At 54.6% G+C, this 18,486-nt stretch overlaps 1 long non-coding RNA gene and 1 other non-coding gene across 2 annotated transcripts; one reads left to right on the top strand and one right to left on the bottom strand.

Annotated features, from left to right (window-relative positions):
- Nucleotides 1-16,827, top strand: LOC123651086. The gene is made up of 4 exons (XR_006739566.1): nucleotides 1-129; nucleotides 1,951-1,958; nucleotides 11,784-11,789; nucleotides 16,812-16,827. It is a non-coding gene; the product is annotated as an uncharacterized LOC123651086 (long non-coding RNA).
- On the bottom strand, nucleotides 18-133 carry LOC118732089. The gene has a single exon (XR_004992045.1). It is a non-coding gene; the product is annotated as a U5 spliceosomal RNA (small nuclear RNA).
- Nucleotides 16,828-18,486: the final 1,659 nt, after the last annotated feature.

The raw sequence follows: 18,486 nt of genomic DNA, 5'->3' as shown, positions 1-18,486 counted from the left end.
TTTTAACACCATTGGGTAGCCTTGCAGACACAAGGCCTCAAAAAATTGGCACAAAACTCAGAATTGTTCCTCTCCACGGAAATCTTTAGTAAAAGGCGAAAGATTTATGCGATCTGAAGAGAAACCAGAGTATGCTCAACAACTACAGCCCACATTTCTCGGGTATCTGTTACCCCTAAATCTGTAATGGTGGTTATTTACCGGGAAGAGCTAACGACTTCTCTCCCTCCCCAGACAATTCCGTGAGGAAAGTCTCATTTTGTGGGAAGAATAGCTCAAAGAAAATAAGAGAATCTAGTCTTTTTTCTACGTTGGAAATTGTTCCGTTTCACGTGCAATGCATTGTGGATATGCAAATGAACCGCAGCCGGTTTCCGGAAATACCTTAAATAGTTCTTTCGTTGTGGTGCTGCAACGGGGACTACCACCAGGGGGCAGAGCGGAAGCCAGATTTAAGAAATACTCTATAAACCGGAGCCTTGTCCAAACCAGAAAAAGTCTGACTCTTTTATAACTAGCCCTCCAAGTAAAATTTCTTTGGGACTTAAATAAATAATTACAATTGTAAAATAGCATAAAACATGCACAGAATTTTCTTCATTAAACAAAAACGCATTGGGCACCGTTCTAAACCCTGTGCTGGGCTTCAGGGGCGGAGCAGATCCCTGACATGTCACCTTCAAGGAGCATGCTATGTGCTGGGGGTGGGGAGGTGGGGGGGCGCAAGTGTGTGTGGTCAGCAATGATCACAGAATGCTCTCTGACAGCTGGGCAGAGCAGGAAAGGATCCACAGCAGGGAGGCACAGTGCTGAAAGGGAAAGTCTTAGTACTAATGGTCTCAGGACCAAGCTAGGAGCTTGGGTTTACCTAGAAGGAAAAGGGAGGCATAGCAGAGCTTTAAAAGAGAATAGCGTGCTCTAGCCGGTTTGGCTCAGTGGATAGAGCGTCGGCCTGAGAACTGAAAGGTCCCAGGTTCGATTCTGGCCAAGGGATCATGCCCAGGTTGTGGGCTCCATCCCCAGTGGGGGACTTGCAGGAGGCAGCTGATCCATGATTCTCGCTCATCATGGATGTTTCTATTCCTCTCTCCCTCTTCCTTCCTCTCTAAAATCAATAAGAATATATATTTTAAAAATCCTTTAAAAGAGAGTAGCGTCACCAGATCAGTGTTTAAAACAGTGCGTGGTCCCTGGATTAACCAAAGCACTCCTGGGTTCCCCTTAGGGATGCTCCACCCACTCCAGACCTATGATAACTAAGACTACTGGAACAGGACCTCAGAAATACCCCCTGCTCTTCAGACAAGATGGGAGGGAGGAGGAGGGAGGTAGGGAAAGCCTGGACCAGGAGTTCCAACCCCACGTGTCCTGCAGAGGGCGCACCTGCCATCGACTCCCGCAGAGGGGGGCCATGCAGAGAGGGACACCGGGTTGCTAAAGGAGCCAGAAATCTGGGGTTTTACTTAAAACGTCCAGCTTTTTACTTGTTGAGAATTAATTCAAAACTAAAAAACAAGACCAAGCACACCTGTAGTCGGGATGCATCCTGCAGGCTGCCTGGTTCAGGGCCACAGCTGGAATTCATGTGCACCTGCTGTAAGCCCAGCCCCTTGGTGAGCCTTACACCCCCGGACAACCCCGTGAAACGTTGGAAAAGCTGTTGTTCAATATATGTAATGTCAGACAATATAAGATACAACAATGACAAACGCGAATTTAATGAGGCCTGCAGAGCTGATGGCTGGTAGTTTAGAGGTCAGGGGAACACGTGACATTTGGAGGAAGAAATATCTACTATGAGGGGGAAAAGTCAGGATGAGGGACATTCTTTAGGGCCCTGCTGCCCCCTTCTCCCAGGTTCCCGGAGCCAGCATCACCCCAGGCCCCCTCGGTGGAGTCTGTGGGCAGTTTGGTTGGGAGAGGGGAGCGAGGGGAGGTTTATAGTGACAGTGAGCACAGTCCCACCAATGGTCCTGATTGATATGAAAACGTTGGGCTGATCAGAAAGAGGAATGCCAGGAGGTCCTAGCTGGCCCTCTGGGGCTCAAACAGCCAGGCCAGTTTTCAGAAAATTATAGAAATCTAGAGGCCCAGTGCACAAACTCATACACTTGTGTGGTCCCTCAGCCTGGCCTACGGGATCAGGCGGAAACTGGCTCTCCAATGTCCCTTGAGGGGTTCCAGATTGCAAGAGAGTGCAGGCCAGGCTGAGGGACCCCACTGGTGCCCAATCAGGGCTGGGGAGGGACTGCAGGAAGGCTCCAGGATTTGTCTGGCCTGTATCACCCAGTCCCTATCAGCTGCACCCCAGAAGCAAGCTAACCCAACTGTCAGAGAGTCTGCCCCCTGGTGGTCAGTGCTTGTCATAGCGATTAGTCAAACAAAATGAACTGTCAGACACTTAGCATATTAGACTTTTATTATGTAGGATTGTTTTGCTTTTATGCTACAGCAATTAGCTAATCTTCCTCCTAGCCTGGTCCTCAGCAATAGACATGCCTCTACCTACCTATCTATCCATCTATTCACCCATCCACCCATCCATCCAGTCATCCACCTATCCATCTATCCATCCTTTCAATCCATCCACCCATCCATCTACTCATCCACCTATCCACTCTTCTACCCATCCATCCAGTCACTCACCTATCCATCTTTTCATCCATCCAATCCAACCACCCATCCATCTATCTATTCATCCATCGAACCATCCATCCACCACTTCTCAGCCTTTGGCTAAGAGGAAGTATAGCATCCATCCATTCATCCATCCATCCACCCATTTACCCATCCACCCATCCATTCATCCATTACTTCTCAGCCTTTTGGTTAAGATCAAGTGTAGCATCCATCCATCCATCCATCCATCCTTGTGAGGTCTGGCTCCTGCTTTGAGCCTTCCAGCTGCACATTTCTAAGGTTCTGGCAGGAGCGATACCCATACCTGTTTATAGGCTCAAGTGTAGGAGCTAAACTTCTGGCCCCTCTTCCTGCCTTTAGTCTGTCTCACCCCAGTCTCCTCAGTGGGCAGGGACAACGCACTTGGGAGATGCGGGTGCCACTGGAGACGCTGTTACTGTATCTCCAGCAGGTGACGCTAGAGGCCTGCTCTTCACCTGGGTGACATTGGCTGCTGGGTCCTCGCTTTGAGAAGGAGCAGGTGGGCCAGACTGGGCAGTGGCTCGGCCTGAGGCCAGCAGGTGAGGCAGGGGAACTCCGAGAAAGATTTTGTTCCTGTGTGGGCATTTCTAGCCTGTGAAGGAGGGCCTGTCCCCCTTCTGTCTGGGATTGGCTGCATGGTGGTCAAAGCCAACCTCACTTTGTCTCCTTAGAATGGTTCCGGGGCATTGGAAAGGTAGACCTTGCAGTTACACAGTCCTCAGTTCCAATCCAAGCCCTGCCTGTGGAGGCCTGTGTGACTGCAGGCGAGTTGCCACATCTCTCTGAGCCTCAGTTTACTCACTAGTGAAATGGGGTACTGATGCCTAACGCCAGGTCAGCATCAGGATTAAAGGAGCCATCATGTAAAAGCACCAAGTCATGCAGGGGTCCGTGAGTTGGTTCCCTCCCCCACATGCTCTGTAGCAGTTTGCGGCCTGGGAGGCAGATTGAGCCCAGCAAGGGGCTGTAGTTTTTACTCCCTGAGCAAAGATAGAACCAGGCTCCTGGTAAGAGGGAACTAGGGTGGGGCGAGCAAAGTCTCACTAACAGCCACCTTAGTCTCTCCTCCCGCCCACTTGGGCACATCACCCGGATTTTCAAATACCCCTTGCTTCTTTCACAACGGGGCTAGAGGAAACATTCTACTTTATTTACAAACTAGGCAGGTGCTTCCACAGTGTGTGACCTGGGTGTTCAGAGGTGGAGCCTCCTCTGTGGGTGACCTACACTGGTGGGGGTGTCTTTGGTCCCAAGTGGCTTCTCTTGGGCCTCCTTTAGGGACCAGCAATGCCGCTGGCCTCAGAGGCAGGATCCACAGCAGACCAGTTCGCCTCTGCCCACAGGACCGAGGGGTCCAGTGGGAGGCGTGCGGGCGGCCTCCCCACACCGGGCATCTCGGAACGCGGGGCCGCGAGACCCCGAGAGGCAGACAGGGTGTGAGGACCCTGCAGAGGGTGAGGAGCCAGAGGGGGTGAGACACAGGCGGCCAGGGATGGGGAGGAGGCCTCGGGGACGGGGCAGGACTCAGCCCGGAGCTCCCGGGATTGACACTGGAATCTGTCCGTCACCGACACCCTGTCCATCACCTGACCCTGCTTTTCTGCATTCCGCCCGGGCCAGACCCCGGGAGGGTGGCGCGGTCCGTGAAGCTGCAAACATCTCGGCGTCACATGGCCCATCAGCACCTCGGCACCCTTATCGCCGCCCTCCGCGTCTCTCAGGGGGCTGAGAGCGGGAGCCGGGGGCTCAGGTAACGGAATGGTCCCCGCGTCTGAGGCAGCGGCCCTGCCCCTCCCCACACAGCTCTGGCAGAGCTGAGGGGAACGAACACCCCTCTTTGGAGTCAGAGAGACACAAGTTGAAATCGTGCTCTCCCACTGCTGTGAGACACGTCACAGTGCTTCCCTCTTCTGGGTCTCAGTCTTCCTCATCTGTCAGATGGGCATAGCAGACCCGCCCCATCTGCTCACAGGCTCAGGGTGACAATTATACAAGACGATGCACTTGTGTTTTTTGTTTGTTTGTTTTTTAAACTTTTTTTTTTAATTGATTTTTTACAGAGAGGAAGAGAGAGGGATAGAGAGAAATACCGATGAGAGAGAAACATCAATCAGCTGCCTCTTGCACGCTCCCTACTAGGGATGTGCCTGCAACCAAGGTACATGCCCTTGACAGGAATTGAACCTGGGACCCTTCAGTCGGCAGACCGATGCTCTATCCACTGAGCCAAACCGGTCCTGGCTGCAGGCACATTTTGTTAGAAACTCTTGGTGGCAGTAAAAAAAAAAAAAAAAAAAAAAAAAAAAAAAAAAAAAAAAAATTGACCCAGATTTGAAAATCAGATTTTTACGGAGATTTTGAACTTACTTCTGCATCTGACAATACAAGTGCCTTCCCCCCGGACAGCAGGCAGGCAGGCTGGGCTCCCCTCAGACAAGGTTCTCCACGTCCCCCGGCCTCTGCATGGCCTGTGCCGTCCCCACACGTAGGACGTGGTGGCTCCACTCCTTACACCAGCCGTCCGGCCCCTGCGTGTCTGGGTTTGTAATGCGTGTGTCACAGTATTGTCCTCCTCCCTCTGGTCATCTCAAGGCTTAGCACCCTCTGGCGGGGCGACAGCCCCCCCTTACCGCCGCTCCCCCAGCCCCGTGTGTGCCCACGCGCCTGGCACCCAGCACTGACTGGAGGTTGGCGACATTTAAGAAAGCTGCTGGTGCGCAGCTGGTGTGGCTCAGTGGTTGACGTTGACCCGTGAACCAGGAGGTCAGGGTTCAAGTCCCGGTCGGGGCACATGCCCAGGTTGCGGGCTTGAGCCCCAGTAGCGGGCGTGCAGGAAGCAGCCGATCCATGATTCTCTCTCACCAGTGACATTTCCAGCGCTCTCTCCCTTCCTCTCTCTGAGGTCAATAAAAATAAATTTAAAAAATAAAAGGAAGCTGCCGGCTCTGGCTCTGGGGGAAGGGAGGCTCTCTGTTCACTCAGACAGTACGTGCCTCTTTCCTGCCCTGGCAGGCAAGGAGCTTGGATGAATAGAGACAACTTAAAACCTTTTGGGGTTTGGAGGAGCTTCCTGAGATCCTGACTCAGTGCTGGGCTCTGGCTGACCCAGTGCGACCACACCCTGCCCCATAGCGCCACCTCTGCCTTTCTCCGACCCCACCTGGTCTCTGCAAAGCCTGGTCACATGATCAGATCCCACCTGGTCTCTGGAGAGCCTGGTCACATGATCAGACCCCCAGGTTGCAGGGCAGGGGCCTCCGGGGGTCCCCCCTGGGAGCCCCTGGGTGTGGGGTTTGGGGTTTGGGGTTTGGGGTTTGGGCTGTGACTGCCGCAGGAGGAGGCCCGGGCAGGCCCCGTCTGGCTTTTCTCCTCTGTGGCTGGTCCATTTCCCAGCAGATCAACCGGCCCCGTGGGCAGTGTGCTGGGTCGGGGGGCGGGGGGGAGCTGCTGCCTCACGACTCCTGGACTCAGATGGCAGCCCCTTACGACAGCTTCCTGCCTCTCAGGGAAGGGAGGGCTGCTGGCGGAGCCTCCCCATCCCAGAGGCACACGCCGGCTGTGTCACTGGGCCTCCCTCTCTGACTAGGTGTGGCCCCCACATGGCCCTCTGGGACCCTCAACCTCGGGGGCTGCAGCCTCCTTCGGGGGAAGCCGCCGGAACTCAGAGCTCCAGAGCTGGTGTGTCCTCCCGCCAGCAGTGCTCCGAGCCTCAGGCCGGCAGGCTGCCCGGCCTGCTCCTGGGAAGCAGAGAAGGCCCTGAGTGGAGTGCTCGGAGGGGGCAGGGGGTGGAGAGAGGCTGCCAAGAGGATGGGCGTGTGGGGCACCCGGTGAGCAATGAGGCCAAGGTTGGGGGTCCGTTCACTGAGGTCAAACCCCAGTTCTGGTGCCTTCACAACCTTGGGGACAGTCACAGAAGGTTTAATGAAAGCATGCCCCGGAAGCACTCGGTGACGCAGTGAGTGCTCAGAAAAGGCTTAGCAATTATTATTATTGTTCTTTCTTCTTTCTTTCTTTCTTTCTTTCTTTCTTTCTTTCTTTCTTTCTTTTTTAAAAAAATATATTTTATTGATTTTATACAGAGAGGAAGGGAGAGAGAGAGTTAGGAACATCGATGAGAGTCATCGATCAGCTGCCTCTTGCACACCCCCTACTGGGGATGTGCCCGCAACCAAGGTACATGCCCTTGACCGGAATCAAACACTGGACCCTTCAGTCCCCAAGCCGACGCTCTATCCATTGAGCCAAACCGGTCCCGGCTGTTCTTTCTTTTTTAAATATATTTTTAGTACCGAAACAGGTTTGGCTCAGTGGATAGAGCGTCGGCCTGTGGACTGAAAGGTCCCAGGTTCGATTCCTGGCACAGGCATGTACCTTGGTTGTGGGCACATCCCCAGTGGGGGGTGTGCAGGAGGCAGCTGACCAATGTTTTTCTCTCGTCAATGTTTCTGACTATCTCTCTTCCTTCCTCTCTGTAAAAAATCAATAAAAAAAAAAAAATATATATATATATATATATATATATATATATATATATATATATATATATATATATATATATCTCAGAGAGGAAGGGAGAGGGAGAGAGACAGAAACATCAACGCTCAACCACAGAGCCACTCGGGCCAGGCAGCAATTGTTATTATTGACACAAAAGTGGCACAGAGTCGGCGGCACAGGACATAGAGGCTCCCTGGGTCCAGGCGGCGGTTGATCCATGATTCCCACGGGTTAGACGTGGTCTCCGGAGGGTGGGGACCTGACGTTAGGCCACAGGAGCCGGGGCCACGGCTGAGTGTGGCTGACTGACAGGGAGGAGGCAGGAGGAGCACTGGCTGCTGCGGTGCGGGGGGACCCGCATGGCGGGCCCTGCGAGCCGCCCGCTCCCCAGGTGAGTCTGGTCACCCGGAAGCCACGGCAGGGACACGGAAGCCACGGCAGGGACACGGAAGCCATGGCAGGGACACGGAAGCCACGGCAGGGACACGGAAGCCACGGCAGGGACACGGAAGCCACGGCAGGGACACGGGCCCTCCGCCCAGACCCGTACAAGGCCTGGGCCTGTGCTCTCCGCCTCGGATCACGGGGACGCAGGGGGTTCACCTTCTCCGAGGGGCAGGACGAGAGGGAAAACAGGGAGCTATTTCGAGAAGGTGTCGCAGGCCGGGGCACTAAAATTAGCCCCTTGGTTCCTAAAAAGACACGGCGCCATCGGAGGCCTGGAGAGGGGCTCTTCAGCGGGGAATGTGGCCCCAGGAAGGGCTCCGCGGGCCTGGGCAGTGAGGTCAGCCTGCGGGCCGGAGGGGCCACGAGGGCCGGGGTCACGGGCCCGGCCGCCCGCCTGCAGGGTCTGGAGCTGGTGCCCACCGCCTCCTGTGCCAAGCGGGCAGGAAGGGAAGGGCCCATGCCCGGCGCTGTCTGACCTCCTGTCTGCTGAGCTTCCCTTTAAAAAATATTTTTAATTGATTTTTTACAAAGAGGAAGAGTTAGAAACATCGATGAGAGAGAAACATCGATCAGCTGCCTCCTGCACCCCCTCCACTGAAGGTGTGCCCGCAACCAAGGTACATGCCCTTGACCGAAATCGAACCTGGGACCTTTCAGTCCGCAGGCTGATGCTCTATCCACTGAGCCAAACCAGTCATGGCCGCTTCCCTTTTTGACCACACCTTTGCCTTTGCCTCTCATGCTTTTTGCTCGTGTGTGTGTGTGTGTGTGTGTGTGTGTGTGAGTATGTGTGTATGTGAGTGTGTGTGTGGGTATGTGTGTGTGAGTGTGTGTGTATGTGTATGTGTGTGAGTATGTGTGTGTGTGAGTGTGTGTGGGGGCATGTGTGTGTGAGTGTGTATGTGTATGTGTGTGTGTGAGTGTATGTGAATGTGTGTGTGAATGTGTGTGTGGTGGGGCAGGGGGCTCACAAGAATGGACCACCTTTATATGCATAAACCTATGGACACAGACAATAGGGTGGTGAAGGCATGGGGGTGGGGAGGGCTAGAAGGGGCCAATGAGGAGGGGAAGGGGACATATGTAATACTTTTAACAATAAAGATTAAAACACAAAACAGAAAAACAAGCATCAGCCACCACGAAGCCTGGTGCTGCCAGGGTGGGGCCTGGGTGTGAGCCTGTGAGGGGCAGGGTGTCCCAGCGCAGTGGGGCCTTGTCCCCCAGGGCCACGGAAGACCCTATCACTGGACTTCCCTATCTCCTCCGCTGTCCCTAGACCTTAACCCCACCTCAGGGCTGTGGCCCCCAGGGAGCTGGGGAAGTCCTATGACACCCACTTCCTGGGTGAGGGCGGGAGGTCTCAGCCCTGTGCTCGTGCTCAGAGCTGGGTCCTCTCCCCATGCCAGGCCCTGGCCGGGGGTCTGAGACTTTGTCACTTGCCTTTCCTCTTACACCAGTTCCACCAGGGCAGAGAGGGACTGGCCACCAGGGCAGGTGGGAGGGGGACGGGAGGAGGGGGCATGCAGAACAGGGCCCGGGGCAGTGTCCACGTGGTCACACGCAGGGGTGTCTCCCCGCTTCCGGGCCAACGCGGTCCCCCGGCCTGGCCATGCGGCCCGGGGCCCGGGCCTCGCAGAGCTGGCGTGGACAGCAGGAGGCAAACACGGGAGAGAGCCACCGGGAAGAGGATGTGCGGTCTTCCCCCACATGGCCCCTGAGCCCCAGGTGGTCTTCGGGGAGTTCCCTGGTTGTGGGGACCGATGATGCAGAGGGCTCAATCCTGGCCCGGGGTGCCCCACCACCCGGAGCGTCCATCGCGTGCTTAGAAAACAGGCGAACCCCTCAGAGAAGACGCGAGCAGCTCCGTCCCCCTCCGCGTCGGCTAGCTCTCTCCCGTCACCCCTGCCTGGCAGTCCCGGCTGCTGTCCATCTCCTGGCTCCTAACATGCCCATCTCACACTCAGAAGCATCCTGGTCTGGACTTCATGTGACAGACTATGCTGCTAGGTCAATATATGCTCACATAGGATGATTATCCTTAAGATTATTTAGGAATCTAGCAACCAAACAGCTTAATTTAAAATATATATATATTTTTTTATTGATTTTTTACAGAGAGGAAGAGAGAGGGATAGAGATCCAGAAAGATTGATGAGAGAGAAACATCGACCAGCTGCCTCCTGCACACCCCCCACTGGGGATGTGCCTGCAATCAAGGTACATGCCCTTGACAGAATCGAACCTGGGACCTTTCAGTCCACAGGCTGATGCTCTATCCACTGAGCAAAACTGGCCATGGCTTCATAATTTAATAAAAGAGTAGGAATATGCAAATTACTGACATACAATCAGGCAGACCTGCGCCCTGGGTGTGGGTATGGGCAGGCCATGGAGGGGCTGTGAGGACGGGGCCAGTGGCCGGCGCTGAGGGGAGCAGGATCGAGGGTGGGGCTCCAGGTGGGTGCACCTGGTTCAAAAGTTTGATTTACTTTGTTGTTGTTTAAAAATATATTTTTATTGATTTCAGACAGGAAGGGAGAGAGAAAGAGATAGAAACATCAACAATGAAAGAGAATCATTGACCGGCTGCCTCCTGCACACCCCCTACTGGAAACCAAGATCGCAACCTGGCACGTGCCCTGACCAGGAGTCGAACTGTGACCTTCTGGTTCATAGGTCCACGTTCAACCACTGAGCCACGCCTGCTGGGCTTGATTTTCTTCTTACTACTATGAATATGTGCTACTTTTTTTTGTTAAATAAATAAATAAATAAATAAATAAATAAATAAATAAATAGAAAATTCCAGAAAAGAGAAGGCCAGTCATCTCCCACCCCTTCCGTAGCCGGCACTCCAGGGTTTTATCATGCGGCTGAGAACTTTCTCCTTTGCTCTTCTTCTCTCGCTTATTTCTCAGTTTTGGTGGGAAATGTGGTGAGATCTGGCCTTGGTAATGAGCAGACAACAAAGCAAAATACAACAACAACAACAGCTGGACCGGCCTTTCCGCCCTTCATGACTGCAGACTCCCCCGGGGCAGCGGCATTGGGGTCCCCTTTGCCCCGAAGAGCCGGCTCCTGGTCAGGGGTGGCAGACGCTTGCCGAGCCCCAGGACGGAGGAAGGCCGGCTTGCCTCTCAGAAGCAGGACGCCTGCAGGGTCGCTCAGGAAACGTCTGGGCTGCCCTCTGTCTGCTCTGAGAGCTTGTCTGGTCTCCCGCCCGGAGGGAAGCAGGCTCCATCTGGGGACAGAGGCTGGTGCGATGGTGGCAGTAGCTCTGGGTGTGGTTAGCGGTGCCTGCCAGGATTGGGGTAAAGGTTACCCTGCGCGATGGCAGTGGGTGGGCGCACGTTAGCTGAGTGATGGCAGCCGAGGCGCATGCACGGGCAGCTGAAGCATCCCAGGAACGTGGCAGGGCTGCTGACAGCACTTCACACGGTCTGAGAGTGGCCACCCGTGTGACTTCCTCAGGGGTGGTGAAGACGAGTGTGTGTGGGGAGGGGGGAGAGGGGGTCGCATCCCTACGCGGACTCTCCAAGGTCCCCGGAGCCCCAGCTCTGAGGGACAGGGCAGGTGCTGAAAACGTCAGAGGGGACCGGAGCTGACATTAATGGGGCTGAACAGAGTCATCATAGTAGTAACAGTCACAGCAGCAGCTCGTCCTGAGGGACAATGTGCCGAGCAGTTTGCAGCCATGATCTCTTCACCTTCACGAGAACCCTACGGGGGCACACAATCGTTACAACCATTTCACATGAAATCAACAAAAAAAATATTTTAAAAAATATCATCCCACCACACAGCCAGGGATGGGGCATGCTTATACTGACTCTCTGTGGTAGTGAGAGCAGTATTGAGGTGTCCTGGGCAGCCACCAAACGAAGCTTCTGGAAGCGGAAGTCCTACCTCCGGGGACTTGTCACCTGCAGGGCAGCTGCCCCAGAGGGAGTATTTGGAACGTGGTCCGAAGCTGGAGTTGGACAGGCCGGTGTGCCCCCCAGAGCCCACCCCTCCTAGGCAGCGATTTGTCTGTGGGGCTGGTGTACGAATGGCCACACACCGGGCACTTAAATGGCTGAGATGTCTGGCCTCACAGTCCTGGGGCTAGAATTCCAAGCACATGGTGTCCAGGGTCTGTCCTTCGGGCTGAGAGGGAGACGGTGCCCCTCTCTCAGCCTCTGGTGGCTCAGAGGCACCCTCGGAGCCCTTGGCTTGTGGGCGCACCGCCCTGGGCTCTGCCATCCTGTTAGGACAAGTGTCCAAATTCCCCTTCCTATAAGGACACCAGTCCTAGTGGATTAGGATCCACCCGAATGACCTCCTTAAATCTGATGATCTCTGTAGAGGCCCTGTCTCTAAGTTAGCTCGTCTGAGGTTCTGCAGTTTGGGGCTTCAACATGACCCTAACAGAGCCCTTGGGAAGTCAGGTAATAGTGCTCGACCTCATTTTTCTTTAAATTTTTTTTAAAATATATTTTTTATTGATTTCAGAGAGGAAGAAAGAGGGAGAAAGGGATAGAAACATCCATGATGAGAGAGAACCATGGATTGGCTGCCCCCTGCCAGTCCCCCACTGGGGACTGAGCCCGCAACCCGGGCATGTGCCCTGTGACTCCTCCACATCCCAGCTGGTTCAGGGTTCGGGCTCTGGAAGAGGGGCCACATGCAAATGAGAGAGACGAGACAAGAAATAATAATTTGGAAATATGGGGGGACCAGGCGGGAGCCCAGTTCAAGAGGAAGGACTCTGCTTGGGCTCAGGCCTTGCCATCCTTGTATTCAATTTGGGACACACTTATAGCTCTCAGGCAGGCAATTTCCAGTAGCAGGCAGGCTATCTTTTTCTTTCTTTCTTTTTTAAATATATTTTTATTGATTTTTTTACAGAGAGGAAGAGAGAGAGATAGAGAGCTAGAAACGTTGATGAGAGAGAAACATTGACCAGCTGCCTCCTGCACACCCCCCACCGGGGATGTGCCCTTGACCGGAATCGAACCTGGGACCTCTCAGGTGGGGAAATTGCTTCAGCTACCATTGTCTGGTCTAAACAGTGGGTGTGCAGCCCTGACCTTTGCCAGAGCTCAAGGGTCACCAGCCTTCCGGGTTCCTTGTCCACATCTCTCTGCTGGTGAAGACAAGAGGCGGCTTCTCTCAGTGCCCTTGACCGGAATCGAACCTGGGACCTTTCAGTTCGCAGGCCGACGCTCTATCCACCCAGCCAAACCGGCTAGGGCTCCTTCTATCTTTTAAAATATATTTTTATTGCCTTCAGACTTGAAGGGAGAGGGAAAGAGCGAAATGTCAATGATGAGAGAGAAACATTGATCGCCTGCCTCCTGCACACATACCCCTGGGGATCTAGCCCATAACCTGGGCTTGTGCTCTTGACCAGGATCAAACCCGGGACCCTTCAGTCCACAGGCTGATGCCCTCTCCACTGAGCCAAACCGGCCAGGGCAGGCCTCGGTTTTCTTATCTGTAACATGGGCTTGGCGACAATCCCTTCGTTGGAGTTGCTGTGTAGAAACACTATAAGGAATAAGCCCGCGTGGCACAGTGCCCAGCTCGTGTAACTGGTGCTTGGGAAAGCAGCCGCTGTTTCCTATGACGTTCCCAGGATAAGAGGCCACAGGGCAGGAGGCACCGGGCCCGGTGGGTGTCTGCAGGCCGGGCCGGGCAGCGCAGGCCTGGCCTTCGGTTCCCGAGGGTGCGCTATGCCTGCCCCGGTCCAGGCCCAGGCTCCCGGGCTTAGACTTGGCTTCTCCTCCCTGGGCGAGGCATCAGAGGCCCCTTTCCCGGGCTAGCTCCCGTGCCTTCCAACTCAGAGTTCCCTCCGTCGGCAACGTGGACACAGGGGGCCGATCATCCTCTGTCCGGGGGTGTCCTGTGCACGTAACATGTTTAACGATACCCCTGGCTCTACCTACCAGCGGCAGGCAGCTGCCCTCCCTAATCATGATGCCAGCCACGCCCCAGACAGTGCCAGGTATCTCCCAGGGTCAAGGTCTCCCCCGGCTCAGCTGGCTGCCCTAGGAAGGGCCAGATACTGTGAGTCTCGAGTGTGACCAGAACCCCACACAGATGGATCTGGAAGCAGCAGCCTGAACAGCTCTGGGGTCCCACTCCGCCTCCTGCATGAACTGGCCTCGATCCTGCTGCTTCAGGCCTGGCCCCCGGAGGGCATCCCAAGGTGACTGTGGTTCGGCCTAGGCATGGCGGCCCAGGCCTGGCTGTGAACCGTTGGCAGGAAGCACAGGCCCAGCCAGGGTGGGCTCTGCGGCTGGCCAGCAGCAGGTGTGGACACGGCGCTGACAGGCCGGACTTATCAGGCCCAGAGCCTCAGGCTCCAGACGGACAGGCCGTGGGGCTTTATCAGCCGTCAGAGTTCGCGTCAGTCCTGCTGGGCGACGTGCTGACAGCCAGGAGCTGGGCGGGCAGGCTTCTGCCCAGTGCCCAGTGCCCAGTGCCCAGTGCCTCACTGGCTGGGTGAAACTGTAAAAACATTTTAAAATATTTGCAAAAGCCCGGCCAGCGTGGCTCAGGGGTTGAGCATTGACCTACGAACCAGGAGGTCAAGGTTTAATTCCCAGTCAGGGCACATGCCTGGGGTTCAGGCTCGGTCCCCAGCGTGGGGGGTGCAAGAGGCAACAATCAGTGACTCTCTCCCATCATTGTTGCTTCTTTCTCTCTTGCCCTCTCCCTTGTCTGAAATCAAAAAATATATATATATATATTTTTAAAAGAAATGTGTTTACAGTTTCAAGGCTGATGATTGCTGACAATAAGTTGAATGATTTGAAAAGGGGGTGCAGAGCCGAAACCAGTTTGGCTCAGTGGATAGAGCATCAGCTTGTGGACTGAAGGGTCCCAGGTTCATTCCGGTCAAGGGCATGTACCTTGGTTGTAGGCACATCCCCAGTGTGTGTGTGTGTGGGGGGGGGGGGGGGGTGTGCAGGAGGCAGCTGGTCGATGTTTCTCTCTCGTCAATGTTTCTAATTCTTTATCCCTCTCCATTCCTCTCTGTAAAAAATCAATAAAATATATTTTTTTTTTAAAAAAAAAGAAAGAAAAGGGAGTGCGGAGGATTGGGGCACATGAGAGGAAGAAAGGAGGAGGAGCGGAGAGAAGGGGTGCGGGGCGGCACACCAGAAACAAAATCCCAACTCCTTCCAGTCCCCGGCGCCCTGACCTGGCTCTGCAGCCCCTCCCAGCCTCTCCCCTGCTGTCCTGCGGTGGCTGCTGTGGAACAAGCTGCCGGAACAAAACTTGCCGCCTTCAGACAACAGAGCTCTCCCAGGTCTGGAGGCCGGAAGTCCACACTCAGTACCACAGGGCTAACCTCGGGTGTGTGTGAGGGGGTGGGGGGGGGTGGGAGTTTGGGGCACAGTCCCTGGGAGGTTCTGGGGAGAGTCCTGTGCCTTAGTTCCTGGTGGCTGCATCACTCCACCCCCAGTGGCCTGCGTGGCCGGGCGCCAGCTCAGCTCAGCGTGCCTCAGACCTCCCTCTGCCTCCCTCCCTCCAGGAGGGCCCCTGTGATGGCATCGAGGGCTGCCCGGTGATCCAGGATGACCTCCCACCTCAGGCTCCTTCCCGTCACCTCTGCCAAGTCCTTTTGTTGCCACCTAGGGTGACACAGGGGGCCGGGATTAGAAAGTGGGCATTTTGGGGGGCTGTTAATTAGCCTTTCCCCCGACTCCCTGCTCCAGCCACTGGTCCCAGCTCCTCTGTCTGCCTCATGCCCTGACTGGGAATCGAACCATGACCTCCTGGTTCATAGGTTGATGCTCAGCCACTGAACCTGACCAGTCAGACTGCCTCCTGCTGACTCTTCCCTGGAATCTTGGCTCCTCTTCATTCTTTAAGTCTGAAATGTCAGGGCCCCGGAGAGAACTTTCCCAGTCTGTGCCTGGCACATAGTAGGTGCTCAATGCAAAAGAGAAACCCCATTCTCAGCCCCTAACAGCCTGGAGCGGGGAGCTGGGCCTCTTGGGCCTGGGACGTTCCCCGAGTCCTCCCTGCCTTTGTTCTGAGCAGAGGCTGGGGTGACAGCCCCCAGCCCCAGCCCCAGCTGCTCCAAACACCAGTAATGCCGGTCCGTGTTGGGCAGATCCTGAGGCTGATGCCTGTGCTGGTCTCGGTCTAAGGGGGCAGAGCCTAGGCCTTTCCCCGGCCAAAGCCCCTGGAATGAGTCTCCAGACAGAGCAGGGAGCAGGGGAGGAGGGACTACACATGCCCACCCTAGGCCCCGAACTGCAAAGCTCATTTAAAGGGACAGCATCTCAGGGCCCAGCCCAGCCGCACCTGACGACTGAGCAGTGGCCTGAGTGAGACCTCGAGGCTGTTTTTTTATTTTTATTTATTTTTATCATGAGGTGTGTTGTTTTTAAAAAATATATATTTTATTGATTTTTTTACAGAGAGGAAGGGAGAGGGATAGAGAGTCAGAAACATCGATGGGAGAGAAACATTGATCAGCCGCCTCCTGCACACCCCTCACTGGGGATGTGCCTGCTTGACCGGAATCAAACCTGGGACCTTTCAGTCCACAGACTGATGCTCTATCCACTGAGCCAAACCAGTTAGGGCTGTTTTTTAAATTAAAAAATATGTTTTTATTGATTTCTGAGAGAGGAAGGGAAAGGGAGAGAGAGAGATAGAAACATTGATCGGCTGCCTCCTACACACCCCTAATGGGATTGAGCCTTCAACTGGGGCTTGTTCCCTGTCTGGGAATTGAACCGCAACCTCTTGGTCATGGGAGGATGCAGACAACTGATCACACTGGCCAGGCTGCTCCTGTTTGTGTGTGTGTTGTTTTTTGTTTTTGTTTTGGTGTGTGTGTCTTTTGATCCTCACCACAAATATTTTTCCATTGATTTTTAAATATATATATTTTATTGATTTTTTTACAGAGAGAAAGAGAGAGGGATAGAGAGTTAGTCTGATTTTTTTAGAGAGTTGGGATAGAAAGGGAAAGACAAAGAAATATCGATGTGAGAGAAACACATTGATTGGTTGCCTCCTACATGTCCCATGACCAGAGCCCTACAACCGAGGGGCCCTTGACTGGAATCAAACCCGGGACCCTTTGGTCCGCAGGCCGATGCTCTGTCCACTGAGCCACACCAGATGGGGCCAGGCTGCTTCTGGTTTTACCTGGCTTTCTCTCTGTCTGTCTGTGTGTGTGTCTCTCCTCTTAGAAGAACTCCAGTCACATTGGATTTAGGGCCCACCCTAATTCAGTAGGATTCATCCTAACTGATTGTTAGGACTGATCAAATAATTGAATCAATACCTCTTCCCCTGGGAACTGAACTTTAGACCGTTTCACAACTGATATTGCCTTTCGCTTAGGCCCGTGGTCTGCAAACTACGGCTCGAGAACCACATGCGGCTCTTTGGCCCCTTGAGTGTGGTGGTTCTTCCACAAAATACCACGGCCTGGGCGAGTCTGTTTTGAAGAAGTGGCATTAGAAGAAGTTGAAGTTTCAAAAATTTGGCGCTCCAAAGAAATTTCAATCATTGTGCTGTTGATATTTGGCTCTGTTGACTAATGAGTATGCCAACCACTGGCTTAGCCCACATCCCACTTGCTAAAACCATTAACCTTCCCCTCCAGGCTTCCCCAGGATCTGGACCCACCCAGAGAAACCCTGCTGAGAAAGCCCAGCCGCCTGGAGTCCTTTCAGACTCTGCCTCCCCGTCCCTGGGTGCTGGCGCCATTTTGGGGGCACAGCCCATCTGGCCTGCAGATGGTCTAAGCAGGGGTCCTCAAACTTTTTAAACTGGGGGCCAGATCACGGTCCCTCAGAGAGCTGGAGGGCCGGACTATATGAACTACTAATTCCTACTGTAACACTTCGGCTGCGCTCACTGCCCAAAAAACCTGGCGGGCTGGATCAGACTCCTCTGCGGGCCGCATGTGGCCCGCGGGCCGTAGTTTGAAGACCCCTGGATGCATTTAGAATCCGGACCCCTTTGGGCCTCCTGTGATCCTCCTTTGGCGACCCTAACACTAAAAATGTCTGTAAAGATCCCGTTTCCTGGTAGGGTCACGTTCTGAGGTGCTGGGTGGCCATGCATTTTGGGGAACATCGTTCCGCCCAGTATACTGCTCCTTTAGGATTCTCCTGTCATGCCTGTCTATGGTCTCCGCCCCTCACACTGCTCGACACAGCATTTTAGGGGGGGACACAGTGCCAGGCTCCCACCCATGTCCAGGAGGCCGGAGCTCGCGTGGGAGGGCCTGGGGCTCCGAGCCTGCGTGGGGATGGTGGACGTCACTGGACACTCATGCCAGGGAACCAGAGCCAGCCGGAGGGCATCGGTGCCTTGCCAACGCCGCCTGCGTTTCCGGTGGTGGGGCTGTCAGAGGGCCCGGCCCTGCACAGGCCTGAGCCTCCCTGGGCACGGAGTGTCCCCTTGGGCGACAGCTCTATTAATAGCCTTCGTGTGGGTGTTCTGGGACAGCCATGAATGATCCCGTCCTCACATGAGCCCCCACTCCACGCCATTCATGAATGTGACCCCCCAGGCTTGGCAGGCTCCCCACTCCGTCCTGTGCCCTCTCTCTGTTCCTTCCTTCCTTCCACCCCTTCTCCATTTCCAGAGTGTCCGCAGGATCGAGGCCAGTACGTGCTTGTTCTTCTCAATGACTCCCCAGGCACATGCACCGTTACCTTCCTCACATGACCCGTGCCTTCAGCAGTACTCCGAGACAGAGAACACAACCACCAACAAACGCTGATCCCAGGAGATTTACTCTGCCATGGCCAGCCTGTAGGAGGGAGCAGCTGGGGAGGGAGGCTTAAAGGATTCAGTAACAAGAAGAAGAAGGAGCCAAAACTGGTTTGGCTCAGTGGATAGAGAGTCGGCCTG

This window comes from Pipistrellus kuhlii, unplaced genomic scaffold (assembly GCF_014108245.1).
Source record: "Pipistrellus kuhlii isolate mPipKuh1 unplaced genomic scaffold, mPipKuh1.p scaffold_m20_p_34, whole genome shotgun sequence".
Taxonomy (NCBI): Eukaryota; Metazoa; Chordata; class Mammalia; order Chiroptera; family Vespertilionidae; genus Pipistrellus; species Pipistrellus kuhlii.
Note: the sequence above shows the minus strand (reverse complement) of the source record. Positions and strands in the feature narration are given on the sequence as shown.